At 36.6% G+C, this 19,147-nt stretch overlaps 1 protein-coding gene across 7 annotated transcripts in view; it reads left to right on the top strand.

The window, feature by feature from the left end:
- LOC123310231 (leucine-rich repeats and immunoglobulin-like domains protein 1) overlaps positions 1-19,147 on the top strand; it is a 199,105-nt gene that overhangs the window by 124,245 nt on the left and 55,713 nt on the right. For 5 of the 7 annotated variants that reach the window (XM_044893685.1, XM_044893681.1, XM_044893683.1 and 2 more), the window contains exon 4: positions 7,630-7,686. The exons of the other annotated variants lie outside the window; for them this stretch is intronic. The gene's annotated coding sequence lies outside the window, so the exon portion shown is untranslated. The remainder of the gene's footprint in view (positions 1-7,629; positions 7,687-19,147) is intronic. 7 annotated transcript variants of the gene reach the window in all.

Raw genomic sequence — 19,147 nt, 5'->3', positions numbered from 1 at the left:
AGTGGTGAAACTCTAGCAACAATTCCGGAATTGGTCCAGGACATAAGTACAAGTTCGACAGCAAGTAAAGTAGGAGGTGTAGGAGTTGAGTGGGGATTCCAATAATTCAAGAATAATTTCACCTCTCCCATTACCTACGAGGATATGTTATAAAATTCTTAGCCTACTATAGAACCAAACGAAATGTCAAAATATTTTATTACTCAACATATTCTCCTCTTAATTGAATACATTTATTACAACGAACCTGCAACGTCTCTAGAACTTTCAAAAACAATGTTTTTTCTTGCTCTGCAAACCAGACCTCCACAGAGCTTTTATTACCACCTCGTTGGAAGAAAATTTACAATCTTTTGAACTTTTTTGCAGTTGAGGAAAGAGATGATAGTCGGATGGAGCCAAATCTGGTGAATAAGAGGGCTGTTCTAGTAATTCAAACCCTAAATCACGAATTATTTCCATGGCAACATGAGATTTCTGTACAGGGGCGTTGTCCTGCAAAAACAACACACCTTTGGTTAGCTTTCCGCGTCTTTTCTCTTTAATTTTTTTCCGTAAAGTGGTCAGTAACGTCGAATAGTAATCTCCGGTCACTGTTCCACCCTTATCCAAAACATCAATCATGATTGCTCCATGGCAATCACAAAAACTGAAGCACGAACTTTTCCAGCAGACTTTTGGACACGAAACTTCTTAGGTCTTGGAGAACCAGAGTGTCGCCATTCCATCGATTGTTGCTTTGTTTCTGGATCGTAGAAATGTACCCAAGTCACATCCATAGTAACAATTGGGTTTAAGAAGTCTACATCGTTTTCAAATCAAGCACAGATCGAACGCTAGGCTTCTACCCTTGCACACTTTTGGTCAACATTCAAACATTTGGGGATCTATTTTGCAGTAATTTTTCTCATGTCGAAATTGACGTGAACTAAATGATGAACGCGTTCGTATGAAATATTCAGTGCTTCAGATATCCGTTTTAGACCAATTCGACGGTCTGATAAAATCATGTCATGAACTGCATCGATATTTTCGGGGACTGACACAGAAACTGACCTACCCGACGATCATCATCTTCAATGGAAAATTTACCTCTTTTGAAGCTTCTAATGAGTTATTGTTCGCTGCTATGGTAACGCAATATTTTTGTATGCAAGGAACTGGTCTAGGCTAACTAGATATCAATACATCCTCGTATTTCTGATGAAAAATGTTCTTCAAGGCATAGTTTTCTAACGGATATTTCACGAGCTAGGAGAGGTTAAAGAAATACGAATTTAGGCTAGAAACGTGAGGGCTACTTCCAGGCTAGGTCATAAAAGGGGCACGATCACTTCGATTTGGAGTAGGATCGTAATAAGTGATAAGATCGTAGTCCGTGGGGAATTATAGGCTTTTCTTCCAGTAGGTTGCGTGAATCTTTCGTTAATTGGAGTTTATTTTTAGTTTTCTTCATCGTGAGGTTTTTTGTGACACGGGTTTAAGCTAGTATGATGCTTAAATGGACAAAAAAATAATAATGTTTGTAGGTGGTACTGTAATGTTTTGTTTTTTTTTTGCATTGATGAAAATAACGGTTGTTCCATACCAGTAGGAAGTTCTGGGGTGAATGATCGAAGTTCGAAGTACCAGTCATCGTAGTCTTCATTTGATAACATTGTTTACTGAACTGAATGCAGAAAACTCGTCGAAAGACTTGTATCGTGTCGAAATCGTATCGCTGTTGCGCAGGTGTGTTGAGACACCACTTCTAAAGTCACTGAATATGTAACACTACTACATTGTGTTCGCGCATACCGCTAGACATTCCATAGCGAACTGACCTACAGTACTAACAATAGAAGCATAGGTTGGGGACTCCCTCCCATTAATATTCATTCCTGTCACGGTTTCTTCATGAATATCCGTCCTGAAATGATCCTCACTAAACCCCGCAATAAATATTAGAACGAGATTCTCGACGATCTAGCTTTGAACATATTGTATTCCCTAGTGGTTATTGATATTTATATAGCACTGGATGGAGTCCATGCAAATTTCATGCCATTGTGTGAGGCAACCCCTAGGATTAAATTTACGATAGAGAAACATTTGGTGTGCCACGACTGGAGCTCGTTATGTAATATCCATAGCCTTCTGATATTAATGTTAATTTTTGGACGAAAGTGATCGCTCGTATGAACGAAATTTCCTTCGCATTTCATGAATATTCAGGGGTTACCGCAAAAAGCCAGGATTGTAATAGTTTCTGGATGATGGGAATTTAAAATTAATCCGAACTTTAGGTGCCCCTAAGCTCGCATTACGTCCCTCAGTGAGCCGGATGTATTTGTTGAATGCATAAAGTGTATTATTCATATGAAGTTCTCTCAGTTTACTTCCAATGTCATTGGCTCATTTGAAATTTCATTGGGAAATTGCCAAAGGAACACCTTCGTAATTTCCAGCCGAAAATGCTCTACTGGTAGATGAAGAATTATGTCCTTCTGGCAGGCTGTGGATCCTGGAGAAATGAGCAAGAGAAATGAACAAATCTGTTATCCATCCTGTTCATTGGAGTTTGATAGATAATGAAAAAGAAGAAATTTTCGTGTCTGCTCCAAATTCTTTATTTAAAATTGCAACATATGTTTCGGCCCTTACAAAATTAGGGCCATCTGCAGACAAATACAAAGATGTACGAAAACAGTAATAAAATAAAAGATAGCAACAGAAAAGTACATGGAAAGAGAAAACAACAGTACAAAAACAAAACAGTAAATCAACATATATTGAGAGTCGAATTGTAAAAAGAAATTTAAGGAAAATAACTTACATGTTTAGAATTATAACCGAAATTATCTGTCAAGAAAAGATGAGAGCAAATATGTCACATTATCAGGGACACAGAAAAACACAGAAATGACTGAGTTTCTGTTGACTGTCGAATACCGGCCCTAATTTTGTAAGGGCCGAAACATATGTAGCAATTTTAAATAAAGAATTTGGAGCAGACACGAAAATTTCTTCTTTTTCATTATCAAGAGAAATGAAACTTTCAGGATTGAGCCCAAATTCGTCTCTTTTGTTTTTGGACTGCAGCCTGTTTTCATCAACAATCCTGAGCCCATTTCAGTGAAACTTATCTACGACTTCGTTTTCACAATCATTTGAGGGACATTTGACCAGCAAAAGAGATAGGTTCCGCACATTATAGGCCTGAAAGTCTATGATCAGACTCTTTTTGACACACCTTCACGGTACGCAGAAAGAATTGTTCTGAGAAATATCAAGTGATAATATACCAGGTGGCCCGCCCCAGACGCGCTCATTTTGGGGGAGTAAATAAAGATATTTTGAAAATCTTTTCTTGTGGTGTATATAGGATGTCCGAAAGCACAATTTAAAATTATTGTCATATACAGGACTATGTACAGGGTCTTCGAAAACAAAGATATAGACCAAAGTTACACTTTTTTGAATGTAACACTCTGTATTTGAACTCAAAAATGGAATGGCAAGCTCAAATTATGATGATTTTCTTCAGATCACTTTATAGCTCCGAAGGACCATTTACGAGATAACGTCGAAAATGGTCTATTAGTTTTGAATTAAAAATCGAAAATTGCTCAGATACTATCAGGTTTAGATGTAGAAGAATTTTATGAAGATAGTTTCGAAATTAATTTTTACGTTCAACGAGATATAGATTTACCGGGTGTGTCATTCGAAATAAGAAAGTTTTCGACGATTATTTGTAGTTGATGTTTGAGAATTAATTATGATCACTCAGTATATTCCAGAGTTGAAATTTTCTTTTATATGTAGGAGTAGCCAACTTATCTACTCGAAAAAACTCTGTCTGTGTCGCTGGCTTAACTAGTTTCTTCATGAATTGCTATTTAAAAAAACGCCATATTTTCGACTTTTTGCCATTATCTCGTAAAGGGTGCTTCTGAGCTATAAAGTAATCTGAAGAAACTCATCATAAATTGAGCTTGCCATTCCATTTTTGAGGTCAAATATGGGGTGTTACATTTAAAATGTTCAACTTTGGTCTATAACTTTGTTTTCGAACACCCCCTATATATGACAATAATTTTAAATTATCCTACACATACCACAACAAAAGATTTTCAAAATATCTTCATTTACTCCCTCAAAATGAGCGCCGCGTCTGGTTTGGGCCACCCGGTATAATGTTCGTTTGATTATATACAATACAAAAAACGCAGCCTAGCTCTAGAAAACATATTGCAATAAAATGAAACCTGATCCCTCACTATAGTTCGAGTAAGGCATATTTGGGTCCTCAGAATTGCTTCAACTGTCCGATCCTGCATTCAATCACGATAAAATAGATAATGTGGTATGGGGGTACGATACATTATTCCGAAACGACAATGAATTTGTCACTGGCACATTCTATAATTATTTCATGTCCATCGCTCGTATTGTGCATGTTCGAATCCATTTTTCCATTTCGTTATTGAATTATTCATATAGTCCCAGCTTTTTGTAGAGAGCTTTTGAACAGAAGGAAGTGATAATTATTCGTAGGCCATATAATACGAACAAAGTGATATCGAGGTTTTCTATTGATGAAATTAATGATTGTCGTTCAAACGAAATAGTTCGAAATTTCTCATAAGCTTCGTTTTCGATGGCATCAATTATTTCCATGAACAACTTGATTCTAAAGCCGATTATACCCCTGCCGAGACCTCTGCTCAATCATTAAGCACACCAACTTCTCAAGTTCTACCATCCAAAAAGAGTATTCATAAAAAGTATGAAAGTGAGCTATCATAAAAAAAAATAGTATAATGATTCAACTGGCAAAAAAATACGATTTTCACAAAAATGAATTTTTGAACCACGACTCGTGTTTCGATATCACAATAGGTATCTTCAGGCGGATGAATGTAAACTTGTCATGGTTGTTTTGAAGCTCAAAATGTCGATTTTTCACAAAAAAACACTACAAGTGCCATGAAAATACCACTTCATTTTCAAATACTTAGTTAAGAATATTTCGAGAACTAATGCATAAAATGAAAAAACAATTACTGTGCTGAAATCAGTATAAAAATACCTTTCAAATGAGGTATCACTCACCCCATCTTCCCTATTCAAAAATTGGGGGTGAGGGTTGTAGTAGCAAGGCTTGAAGCGCTATGCGTCCGTAACCTACATCTTAAGTTGTCCCCCTCGAAACAGAAATCGACCTGTCCGAGCATTTCTATCGAAAAAATTTATTTCGTCTGTAATCTCGTCTGTTTCGTTTTCAAATGGCCACCCTGTATTGTAGATATTAGAATATCAAGGTTACCTATTAGTTGAATAAGCTCACCTGAATTCTGAATAGCACTTCTTGAAACCCTGTCATCTCTCTATTCCAATCAGTCTCGGCATTTTTGTAATATTTTTATATTAGTTGTGGCAACGGCGTTATGACATTAACGACATTTCATGATTGCTAACCTCACTCCGTTCGAGTTACAAACACTTGAGAAAATTATTTCATGGCCAACCGAGTGCTAAAATAAAAGGGAATGGAATATGGATACAATCGGGATATGAGAGACAGAGTAGGAAAACAACTAAGTTTTCCTCAACAACGATAAAGCAATGGTAAATCTTATCTGTTTCTCAGTAACGTAATTATAACAATACCTCTTGTTATGAATAATTGGACAATTAAAAGATTTAAGCTCTAGTACCAGAAGTTCTGTATAAAATAACCTTCTAAAACTGCGAAAAACAACAGATACTGTCGAGAATATTTTCGAGAGTTGTAAGATTGTTCGAATCCTATAAATGATCTAATATTTCCATTTGTAGTTCAGATCTGACATAAGTGCCGTGTCGCTCAATTCAATACTGAAGGGAAATCATTCTCCCGAACAGAAATCCAGGCACGTAATTGCACAATGTATTTCAATATTATAGGTAGATGTTTTATTTAGTTATTTTCCCGGTTATTCCGTAGGATAAATGAATCAGATTATTTAGGAATTGATGTTGCCATGGGATTTATAAACGGAGATACCAGCTGCGTGGGAATATCTGTGCTTAGACAGCTGGGAAACTCCAAAACGTTTCCAAATAGTGATCATTCTGTTCGCAGAGTTCAAAGAGCTCTTCGTCCATTTTATGGTCTTGTAATCCTGCCTAATGAGCAGGCAACTCGTGCAGTTATGGTTCGTCTTCTAAATAATTATAATACTTTCCTTGCTTCAAATCCTCCATCAAGAATTGCTCCACACGGTGGAGGCATCATCAGTCCTTATTATCATCGATGATATCAGGAAAGAGCTGCCGTTTCTGTAAATTACGAGTTCTAAAATGAATTTTCAAAAATTCATCAGCTAACAACATTCGATTCCAACAGAATGAGGATACATGTCATAAGTAATCAATATGTTACTTCTGACTAAAGAGAGGTGAGAATATGAACTTCCATTCTTCCCGGAGAAGCCTCCACAGGATTTTTTATAAGCTAATCCAAATACTGTCCGAACCGCCATTTTTGCAATTTAAAAACCGATTCCGCATGCATACTACCACCCCAGTAAATCAATCCGTATCACAGGATGGACTGAAAATTTGCGTAGTAAACAGCCTTCCTAAAGGGATTTTGAAGAGTCAGTTCTCAATATCCTCAAACTATAGATCACCGATCTGAGTCTGGCAATTACATTCTCCGTGTGTGGCTGCTGAGAGTCAAGAGTCAGGTACAAAAAAATTTTTTAAACTTGAATTTCTTTGCATTCTGTGCGTATTTTTAATTCTTCATCAGCTCGGGGCTATGTTTCATACACACCCGACTTCGATTGTTTCCAGAGGAAAATATCTGAAGGTTTCAAGTCTGGGTAGCGTAGTGATCATTCACAATCGATCCACATTTACCAATCCATTTCTCCTGGTAGGTTTGGAGTGCACATAAAAATGGACATTTTCTGTAACCAAGAATGATCACGCCTAAACGGATGCATACCACCCGCTGATATGAATATCAACAAGTGTTACGATCTGAACTGAACTAGCCAAAGAAAAGCAGATGCTGACCATGGTTTCGGTCTCCTTTGACCTATTCAGAGCATCATAGCTTCTCCTCCGATGGAGAACGTTTGGAATTGATGGACTCTTATTCAATCTACTATCCAGTAAACAGAGCACTACTGACTACTATACAGTAACAGATGTTAGTAGTGTCAGTAGTGCTCTGTTATCCAGTAAACAGAGCACTACTGACTACTATACAGTAACAGATGTTAGTAGTGTCAGTAGTGCTCTGTTTACTGGATATTACTCAAAACCGCTTGCCAGCATTTTTGAAAAGTCTAGTTACCTTCAAAACTATAGGTGTCACTCAACCCCGCATTCCATTTAAGGTTTTAGGGGTTGCTCTCATCACGCTAACAGGGTTAATGCAAATTTATTGGAACCAACCTTATGACTCTTTACGAACCAAATTTTCACTCTTTTTACATTTTGTCTGATTTGGCATGGGTACCGAGATATTAAAAAATACTCCATGGCTAACCGATTGTTTTTGTGAAATTGTATCGGCTATATGTATGTATATAATTCGTTCATGTTCGTTGTCTTTCTATCTTAAATACTAAAACTGTTTTCTATTTTCAGACCAGAACTCATCTCTCTGAAGGAAGCAAGTGTTATGATATTATTTTGATGATTATGGTAAGAATCTCTTTTCATTCATTATATTTTTATGCTTATAACTCTACTATATATACTTTCCTCATTTAGACCTCCCTACCCTTACAAATGTAATGATCAATATTTTTGTCAAAAATCTTGAAATCATACATCTTATTAGTACCTAGATATTTTACGTTAGAATAAAGTGTAAATATCCGCTCATAACGGTAATACGATTTGCTTGCTTTCGCTATACACAAAAAAGTAAAGAAGTACGAGAATATATTGAAAAATTCTTAGCTTACTAAGAACCAAACAAAATTTCAATGTCAAAATATTTTATTACTCAACATGTTCTCGTCGTTGAAAGAAAATCACTAATTTTTTGCATGGCAATATGAGATTTGTGTGCAGAGGCGTTGTCCCGCAAAAACAAAACGCCTTTGGATAGCTTATCGCATCTTTTCTCTTTAATTTTTTCCCGTACAGTGGTCAGTAATGTCGAATAGTCTTCGGTCATTGTTCTACCCTTATCCAAAAAATCAATCATGATTGCTCTATGGCAATCCCAAAAACTGAAGCAAGAACTTTTCCAGCAGATTTTTGAACACGAAACTTCTTAGGTCTTGGAGAACCAGAGTGTCGCCATTCCATCGATTGTTGCTTTGTTTCTGGATCGTAAAAATGTTCCCAAGTCTCATCCATAGTAACAATTCGGTTTCGTTTTCAAATCTAGCACAGATCGAACTTGATGCTTCTACCCTTGCACGCTTTTGGTCAACATTCAAACATTTGGGGGATCCATTTTGCAGTATAAAATATTTAGTGCTTCAGATATCCGTTTTAACCCAATTCGACGGTCTGATAAAATCATGTCATGAACTGCATCGATATTTTTCGGGGACTGACACAGAAACTGGCCTTCACGATCGGTCATCATCTTCAATGGAAAATTTACCTCTTTTGAAGCTTGCAGTCCAATTTTTCACGGTCGCATACGAAGGACATAGGTCACCAAGGGTATCAAGCATATCTTCGTAAATCTGCCTCGTTCACCCTTTTAAATACTTGATGATGGCTCGATACTCCAATTTTTCAATTTTCACAATTTCGGTGGACATCTTCTTTCTTTTTATTTATTGCGTAACTTTGGTTTCCTTTTTTCACCTAAAACTTCACACTGACACTTCTAATGAGTTATTGTTCGTTGCAATGTAACGCAATATTTTTTTATGCATGGAACTGGTCTAGGATAACTAGATATCAATACATCCTCGTACACGGATTCAAGAATGTACCTTTGCCCAAAACTTGAAATAAAGCATTTTCATTCAGGTTACCAATAAGGTGAAGAGTTTTTTTTTACCGGGTGAAAAATTAGTATAAAATACATATTAAAATCATACTTTTTACCATTTAATTTCATCGCCTTCATTGCTCTGACAGTTTTCTCATGCCAACGTTTTCTCCCGAAAAAAAAGTACTAATAATGATACAGAAATAGTTTCGTGAATCGTGAGCAGCGAGGAGTTCCAAGCATGCGCGTTCAAAAATACCAACTCTTCTAAATTGTTGGGACAGTGTCTCCAAAAGTGTCATGTATACCATAAAATCCATGGACAAATTAGAAAAGTTGTTATATCATAATGAATATGAAAAGCGCTATAACACACAAATTATACTTCATTGTATCTTAAGCTGTTGCCGGTCCACCCCTCACCATATCAAGTTCAACTTCCCTTCTAAATTGGAAAAAGTCGAATTTCCCTTACCGGAAGTGTAGGTTCGTAAAATAAAAGCAGTTGCATTATTTATTGCGTCCCAAATGGAAACGATTCACAACCACTTCGTCATACGTATTTTCCCAGTCAATTTAGCCAAGCACTCGGCATGAGCAAGGAACATTAAAAAGTCGGGCGGAAAACCAATAATGGATTGCAGCAGTTACTTATCGAACAAGCTTTTCAAAGAGTCATATCGAAGTTCGTGCTATTAGGGTGATTAAATCATCTACCGCGTTTCAAGCTCCAATACGGTTTTCTCTTGCTGAGATGCAGATTCTGGTGCATTTCATTTCGGATTACTTTTGTCGGAGTGAGCTTGAAAAAATTCATAAATCTCCTTCCGGGGATCCCGTAAAGTAACGTAGTCAAATAGCATTTGAAATGAGATACTACGTTGATCTTTCCATAAAGCTCGCTATAAAGTATATCAGGAAATTAAACTAACCGGAGAACCAGAGAAAAAGTTTTTCTAGAAAAATGGATTCAAATAATGATGAGGATCGAAATTTGTTCTCAAAACCTCTACATTTTCATCCGAATGAAAGACTATTCTCCGAAACCATTTAGTTTCGAATTAGTTTAAAAGTTTCAAATCACCATGGTCAGACTTGAAGAGGGTAGTGATTCGAGACTTTGGTCGAATAGCAAAATGGTTACAACTGAATAAACTTACTCTCAATCAAGCCAAAACAAAATACATACCGTTCAAATCGAGTAAAGCAGTGGCAGAAGATATTGGTGACATGCACTTGGACGATGAGTTAGCGATTCCGAAAACATCCTCAAGTTCCTTGGCATATTGATCCATGATGATGTTCACATGATATATTTTTACAAAAAAAGTTGAGGGGAATTTTATATAAATTCAGATTTATGAGGAAAACAATTGACAGCTTGAAACATCTTAACATCGCTCTGGTACGGTCATATGGAATAATTGGTTGGGATGGTGTACTAGACTGCCCTAAAAAAAGATTGGATGTCATTCAAAAATATAAAAAGAAGATATCCTTCCCCACCAAGGCACTTTATAAGTTGGCCGGAGTACCCGATGTCAGGCAACTCTTTGCACACAGAATCATTTTGAATGTTGTTGAGGTAAAAATAAGTGTCAAAAAAAAACAGCATCAACACCAAACAAGAGCAATGGCACGTGCTTTTGAACGTCCAAGACCAATCAAGAAAATAGGCTGCAGGTACATTGCCCCCAGAATATTTGATTTAGTGTCCCAAGAATTAGAGACTAAAAGGATAAAATTTCCTTCAAAACAGCACTAAAAGAATGGGTAATGAATTATGACAAAATTATGGTGCACAGGATAATAAGTAACTGTTAAAAAAATATGTATCTAATTACAAAATGCTCGGATTTGACAAAAAAAATTCCAATGTAGAATATGTAACGATTAAGTTCTATAGAATTCGAAATGTACATGGCTATACGATACAGATTGTACTCGTGTCATTAGAGTTTTCTTTTTTTTCTGATTGTCCATTCATCACCATCTTATGTTCATGAAATTTTTCTGTGGTTGTATTTTTTGAGTAGGTTGTGCTGATAAAATTTAAGGGTACTCTTTGTGGTACATTAAGAGAATAAAATTAGTCTGTACGAATTGTGCACAGTTGATATTTAATATCGGACTCAACAGTTGTACTGAGTTTATATTGTGATTCGCGAAAAACTCTATTATATTCAATTATAAATGTATGTACACGTTTGGCAAAATTGGTGATACCTGAACTACAACTTTTTAACCCAACGAGATAGAGGAAAATGAATGTACCATTCATGTCTTCTTTTTTTGAGCAACTAATAATGCCATCAACTGCATTCCTCTATCTTCTTTTGTTTTTGAGTTATAAACCAAAATTTAAATTTGGGCGATTTCGACTTTGGTCATTATCTCCGTTTCTGTTTGTGCTAGGATGTTGAAATGAAGACATTATATAAACACTCTTTTGATAGCAATCCAGTGGCGTACTATGATTCTCTCCTACAGGTTTATTTTCTGAACTATAACATAAAGGTGTGTTTAACAGTAGCTTAAAATTACTCAAAAGAATTGCCATTTTTTTACCGTTCCAGAAATATATCATACATCGCCCTCAGTCTTTCTAAGTCATCTTAATCTACTGTTTTCATAAGAAAAATACATCTTTATGTTATGGCTCAGCAAATAAACCTGTTTCAAAAAGTCATAGTACGCCACTGGAATGCTATCAAAAAAGTGTCTGTATAATGTTTTCATTTCAACATCCTAGCTCAAACAGAAACGGAGATAATGACCAAAGTTGAAATTTTAATTTTGACCTATAATTCGAAAACAAAAGAAGATAGAGTAATGCAGTTGATGGCATTATTAGTTTCTCGAAAAAAGACGACCGTAATGTTACATGCATTTTCCTCTATCTCGTTGGGTTGAAAAAGATGTAATTCAGGTATCACCAATTTTGCCCACCCTGTACAAGGGGGTCAGTTAAACTTTTTTGGGAATGAAATCGTTCGATATCATTCGCATTGAAAATCCATTATATTCGTCATAAATCTTCCAATGAACAAACTGATCCTAGAGAAAAAATCCCTTTTATTCCATTCATCTTGGAAATTGGTTAGATGTCACTTTCGAAAATTTATTTATTTCCATATCTCGTCGATATTTTCACGTCAATTTTCACCCCTGAACAAACTTCCAATATGTTTGAAAAAAGAAGAGCGCCAGCCTTATCAGATTTGCTTCTGATTTTCATGAGGAAATAATAGCCTTCGACCGCGCTAGTCACCTTCTTGATAATTTGGTGGTTTGTAAGGTGGACAAGAATCCCTACTTGAGTGCAAATCCACCCTCTGCAATTCAGCAACTCATTTTAGGACACCCAGTCATCAGAGGCAAACTCTCCTAGTCAACCCAATTTACGGCTTGACTGACTACGGTTCGTCAGGCGTTTTTGACCCAGTTGCGAGCGACACTTAACGGGCAGGAAACAAAACTCTTCGTTTATCAATGACGACAATAACAATAGTATCGTCGCCGTGCCCGCCAGAAGTTTTCAAAAACCCAAAGTTATCATCTAATTATAATATTCCGACATCGGGGTGGGATGATGAAAAGTTCAATCTTTGCTCAGTTCAGGGCACTAGATGCTGTATTTGTGAAACTTACTCTTTGAATATAAACCAAATTAATAAGGTACCTTATAGCAGGAGGATATTTTTTGGCCTGGTTTTTGCTTATATCGATGGTATTTCTGTGAGCATGTTTCGGAGCAATCATCTCCTGACTGGAAAAAAAACTTTGAAAGTGGTTGGAGGGCCTAAAAATTGAATATTCTGAAAAAAATCTATTTCTGATATGATCGATTTGTTTGTTCTTTCTATTCTCAATACATAAAAAGAAATCCTCCTTGTAGTACTATCAGGTGATTAGAATCTGAAGTAAAGTGAAATAAATTCAACTCAACTTCCATCAACTTTCACTGCGAACGTCTGTATCCATCTGCAAATGCAAACAATCTGTTGTTATATGAAATAACATCTTCTGCCCCCATCCTTAACAATGCTAATCAAATTAGGCACATATTGCAAACAACCCTACAATGGGCCTGATATGTAAGCCGAAGAACACGAGCAGGTATTATGAGCGGCTATTGTTACTGTTAGTCACCTTGAAACGTTAAATGACGTCCGTGGAAGCGTGAATTGTCGAGGACTAACGACATAATCCGTAATATGTTTGTAGTCAAATAAGGATTAATTCATGTTAAACGTTACCTTAGGCAAAGATAAGGATGAACTACTAAAAAAATTCCTTGAAATGAGGATGTTTTAGCATTTTCACTCCAAGTAAGAATTGTAACTTTGTTTCTTGTTAATTAATCAATCATAAATCATCATTACTTAATACTAACGATATCATCAGCTGTGGTTGTTTTGAACTACATTATACGAAAGCTCTATAGGGCCACCAAATTTCTATCTCGAATTTTCCGACTCCAAATTTGATTTGTCAGACTTCAAACTAAGGAATTTCTTCTATAAACTTGTAAATTCCGACTTCAACCTAGGAATTTCATTTTTCGACATCAAACTCAGAATTTTCGAGTTGAAAGTTTGATTTCAAAATCGAGCTTGAAGTCAGAAATTCTCAGTTTGAAATCAGAATTCTCCTCCCTAGCTTGTAATGAGAATTTGCACAACATAGACACTCGAGATCATTACAGATCTCTTCCCTCTACCTCGCCCTACACATCTAGTGATCGATAGGGTAGCCCATGACGCCATCCTAAGAATATCTAGAGAAGGTACAGGTAATGAGAGTACATCGCATCAGCACACACATCATGATAATACATTAAAAAGAAAGCAAATACCTACTATGAAATGGTACCCAGATGGTACTACTAGGGCTAACCTAGACACGGAAATACACAACCGTATCAATTCGGCATCACGGGCATTCTGGAAGCTAAAGGACAGAGTGTTTCAAAATCACGACCTCGATCTGAAGACCAAGACAGCTGTTTACAAAGCAGTCGTCCTCCCAACGCTTCTTTACGGAAGCGAAAGCTGGACGCCCTACAGGTGACATATTAAACAGCTTGAACAAATGCAATAACGAATCTAAGACAGATAATGCACATCAGATGGTTCCACAAAGTTTCTAATGCAGAAGTATTGCAACGCGCGAGTTGTATAACAATTGAGACTCGAAATAACGAGGGCCCGACTCAGATGGAGCGGCCACATTCTGAGGATGCAAGCCACAAGACTCCCCAAAATAGCTCTGAATGGCGAATTCACTGAGGGAGCCCGGAAACCAGGAGGTCAGTACAAGCGGTTTGAGGATGTACTACATCAATCCCTAAAATCAGTTAATGCCAATCATAACTGGGAACTACTAGCGTTAGACAGGTCACAGTGGAGGTCTTTGGTACACAGTTATAATGGAGACTCGAGAAGGATACAGCGGCGGCCAGATCTGGTTGGTGACTATCCATGCTCGGAGTCTGGAAGGATCTGTAGGTCACGGTTGGGTCTCTTCAGTCACAGGAGGACACACAGTCGCAATTAGCCCTAAGAAATTATAAGTCTGTTGGCACCTTCATTTTTTTTGTCTTTTTGTAGCCTCCTGTTTTAGTATCTTTCAGATAAAAATACTCGCAATCGAAAGATCTATAGACCTGAACCTGGAAAGAAATTATCAAAGATGTGACATAGTGATCCATTCCGATTTTGAAGCTGCTATCGAAGCATTTAACTCCTATGTCATCTACTCAAAGTTGATGTGGGAGTGGGAGGAGAATTCAACGAAGTAAGCAAGAACAAGATCTTTCTAGTCTGGCTCCAGGAATCAAAATAAAGGGAGAGGCCAACACACTAGCCAGAAAGGAAATACAGACGCCACTCTCCTGGACCAGATCCTTTCTCTAATATAGGAGAATACACCAATATGAGAAAGAGTTTTCGGAGAAGGAGGAAATCGAAAGAGAATCTCTGGTGAAATCTTCCAGGAATGGATCCTTGGATACCCAAAAAATTCCTTCTGAATTTTAAAACTGTAAGATCCCAAAAGTTGTTCAATGTCTGAAGGAAAAAGTTACTCCTTCCCTTCCCATCGGAGCTCTTAAGCTTGAGGGCGAGCTGTAGATGGCGCAGAAGACAGCTCTGATGGGGAGCACTATAGACCTCAAGGTCGCAAAGAACTGTAACCGCCTTTTTGAATAATAGCTGAGAATAAGAATTAATTCAGATGCATACCACCCGCTGATATGAATATCAACAAGTGTTGCAATCTGTTTCCAACTAGCCAATTTCTCATCGACAACGAAAGTGAGAACGTTCCACCGAAGGAGAGTAGATGCTGACCCTGGTTGCGGTCTCATTTGACCTCGTTAGAGCAACACAACTTTTTCTCCCATGGAAAACGATGGAATACACCAAGCTACTACTAGTATTCAATGGGGAATTCTCTTCAATGTGGGTTATCACAGCATACGCAAGTTTAAACTGAATAATTATGAATTTCATTCATGAATTTATCAAATGCACCGCGGAAAATATTCAAAATCATTCTCCAAATATGAGGTTTTAAAATTTAAATCGCTTCGTTTCTAGTTTACGCTTTGGCAACAGCGCCTACTGGAAAATAAAAGGAACAATGGCTCATTTATAAAGTAACAGCTGTTGATTTACAGCCATCCTAAGGCGCGTACTCACTATCGATCCTCAACAGCAACCAGCCATAAAAATCCCATAAAATTTTACGACCTTCTTCGTTCGTCGCAGACTTCATAGACATCCATCTTTGTCTATCTCATCAAGACAGTGTATTTGTTGTCCTTTATTATGAACGCTTATTTCAGTGGATGTTGCCAACTTGTGCAACGAAACGCTTTAAATTTTAAATACCAATTTTTATTTTTAATTTTTACCTACCTAAAATATTTTTTTTTTGGGGACGGTTGAAATGGTTATTTCAAACTGTGACGTTTTAAAGATATTTCATAAAAAATACATCATTTTCGTCCGAAGGAGTATTCCCTATTAGGGTCCGTCCATTCAAAGCGTTTTCCATCGGAGGAGCTGTGTTGCTCTGACGAGGTCAAATGAGACCGAAACCATGGTCAACATCTGCTTTTCTCCGGTAGTTTTTCTATTTAGTTGTCCTGACGATGGCAAATTGGCTACCTCAATTCAGATCGTAACACTTGTTATTCGTATCGGCGGGTGGCATCCATCTGAACTGAGTCTCATTGGGAACTATGATTTCACTCACTAGATTGTGCCTTCCACGCAGTCCTCTAATTTTTGGAGCAGGGTAATAGGATTGCTACAAAAGCAATAATAGGAAGAAGGTTGGTGAAGAAAGTGGTGATCCAAAAAAATTTACTTCAACATGATTAGTTTGGTGTAGGATCAGAGAGATAATAATAGATAATAATAATAATAAAAGGAACTCTCATTTCATTCATTATTGAAAAATTTACAATTCTCTTCATTCTGTATCTACTGAAATGCCACAAATAAGTTTTCGTGCATTTCAACTTTATTCCTTTTCGGTGGCTACTGGCACGCAAAATTTACTTGCATGCAAGCTATTTTCCCATTTCAATGGCATATATTATGGCATTATATTATAGATTATAGTTTAACCAATGCTAGTAAATTGTAGACATTTCAAGGTATTGGAAAACTGCAACTGCTGCTCAACGGTATTCCTCTGGCAAGATATTTCTCGACTTCCACCAACTGAATAATACTCTTTTTAAATTCAAGTGTAGTACCTACAAAGTCTTTGCAAATTATTGTAACATCGCATCGGGCGTCAATGTCGAAATTCCATATAATTTCGTTCGAAGAAGAAGCTCGGACTAATTGGATGCCAACTGCAATGTTAAAATCATTTATAAATACCCCTTATCTACATAATTTTCTCCATATATGAAAAACAAGCATTAATTGAAATATCAGGAAGTCACATTTCGTTTTTCAACATCTCACAGCCTATGCTAATTTTTTGTCCCGCTATAACTTAGACTGGAAAATAACGTGTCATTTTTTTTCACCTATGAAGCTACGCAATGCTCAAGCTCTCATTAGAGCACTTGTTGCTCGAAAAAACAGTTACGCTCTACGTGAATCATGATAAATGCTTCAACGTTCATACTCGCAGTATGACAGTCCCCGTTTTTTTTTTCAGTGGTACGGCAAATCCGTTGGGAATCGAAATGAAACATGCGGCGTGATGAACTCGTACTATAATCGAAAGCTCCAACCTTTCGAAAAATAAACGGTCGCACGTGTTACCTACCGATACGAAAGAAAAACGGAAGTGAATGTTGAATTTGTGCGCTGATACTGAGGCAGTTTATATCGATATTTTCGAGCCAAAATAAACGCGTCGTTGTTTGCATAGTGAATGATGTGACACGATTTTGTGCTTTGGAAAACACATTCGTTAAATTTTATGATGAAGAGATAAAACTATGAAACGGAGGAAAATCTCCGTCATGAAGAATTCGCGAGGTACAGGACAGCTTCGATCAAACTAGGCAACTAGGGTGAATCTTTTAGGTGTATGCTGCATTCACATTTATTTTAGCAGTCGGTTGGCCATGAAATTTCCTCAAGTTTTTGTAACTAGAACGGAGTAAGGTTGGCACACATAAAATGTCGTTAATGTCATAACGCCTTTGCCACAACTTATATCAATTAATATTACGAAAATGCCGAAAGTGATTGAAAAAGGGACAGGGTTTCAGATAGTGCTATTTAGAATTCAGGTCCGCTCATACAAATAGTTATACCCTGATATTCTAAAATCCACAATACGTCAGACGGTAGCGAACATATTCAATGTAGAATTTATATAATTTTTCATCTGAACCTAAACGACTTATATTTCAGCTGAATATTTCCACAATCAGAAAGATTGTGAATGAAGAGGATGACAAAGAATTTCCTTCTATTGGGAGATCCAAAAAAGTGGAGGCATTTGAGAATTTTATGTTTGAGTGAATTAATGCGATATTATGATGATTAAATGTCTTAAGGTACCAATAAATACCTAATTATTATTATTATCTCAATGCATTGAGATGAACAGCCACAAATAAGCGCCAGATGTCCTGCTAATTGTTTATTCATGTGAAATTTTTGTTCAAAGGTGAAGTTCATCTTGATAGAAACTTCCGTTAATTCTTTTTACTTATATCGATACAAGATGATTTTTGTTGAAGAATTTAACATTCTTGTAATTATCTGTTAACAATTCCTTCGGGAGATACCCATTCCCAACCACTGCAACATATACATTTCATCTTCGTGTTAATATTTTTGAAATCTACAACTGATGTAACGTATTTTAACTTTAGCCAAAGAAGATAACGAACATTAACTCTTCTCAAGCTAGTGCATATTATGATATTATACTGATCTCTTGTATTTTCCATGCAAATAACTGGATTTGGTATGCCTTCAATCAGTTTGTATAAACTTCAATTATGTTCGTCACATATTTTCCGAAGAGATTCGATATTGTGATAAAGTACGTAAGAACAGAAACTTTCACGTAGAACGGGCAACATAACGTTGATTTAAAACCCAAAAATGCTTTGACAAGCGTCATATCCCCACATTTTCGTACTATATAGAGTGAAATGTGTCAAATTTCCCTGGCCAACCGACTTCTAAAATAATAGTGAATGAAGTATAGGTATTCAGAGGCGTAGGCAACGTGGGCTATCATACCTGAACTGGGTAATTGAAAAAAAATCGATTGAGAATCGTATAGGCGTAGGTATACATGCAGGGTGTATTTGAAGGTGAAGCTTTTTTTTCAACAGAAGGTAGAACTGTTCAAAATGAAGCATTTCACCAAAAATCACCTATACAAAACTTTCAAAATGACAAAGTTGAAAAAAAAATTGAAAATGATTACTGAAATAGATCCTTCTCTAGGATAGTTACATCTTCAAAATCAAATCTATATCCTTCTTTGTATGTGTGTGTTGTGTGAGGGCAGTTTTGTTTTTAGATTCTAATTTTTTTGCTATCATTTTTATGTTCTCGAATTGTTGTTCCATTGTTTTTATTTTATTGTTCATTCATTGCTGTATCCCGTTACCGAGAATAAACCTACAAAAATATTGAAAAAAAAATCGGTGCTATCAAACACTAATTTCCTAGGGCTGTATCCTTCTCGAGTCTCCATTAT

This window comes from Coccinella septempunctata, chromosome 3 (assembly GCF_907165205.1).
Source record: "Coccinella septempunctata chromosome 3, icCocSept1.1, whole genome shotgun sequence".
Lineage (NCBI taxonomy): Eukaryota > Metazoa > Arthropoda > Insecta > Coleoptera > Coccinellidae > Coccinella > Coccinella septempunctata.
The sequence above is the reverse complement of the archived record's forward strand: the minus strand, read 5'-3'. Positions and strand labels throughout refer to the sequence as shown.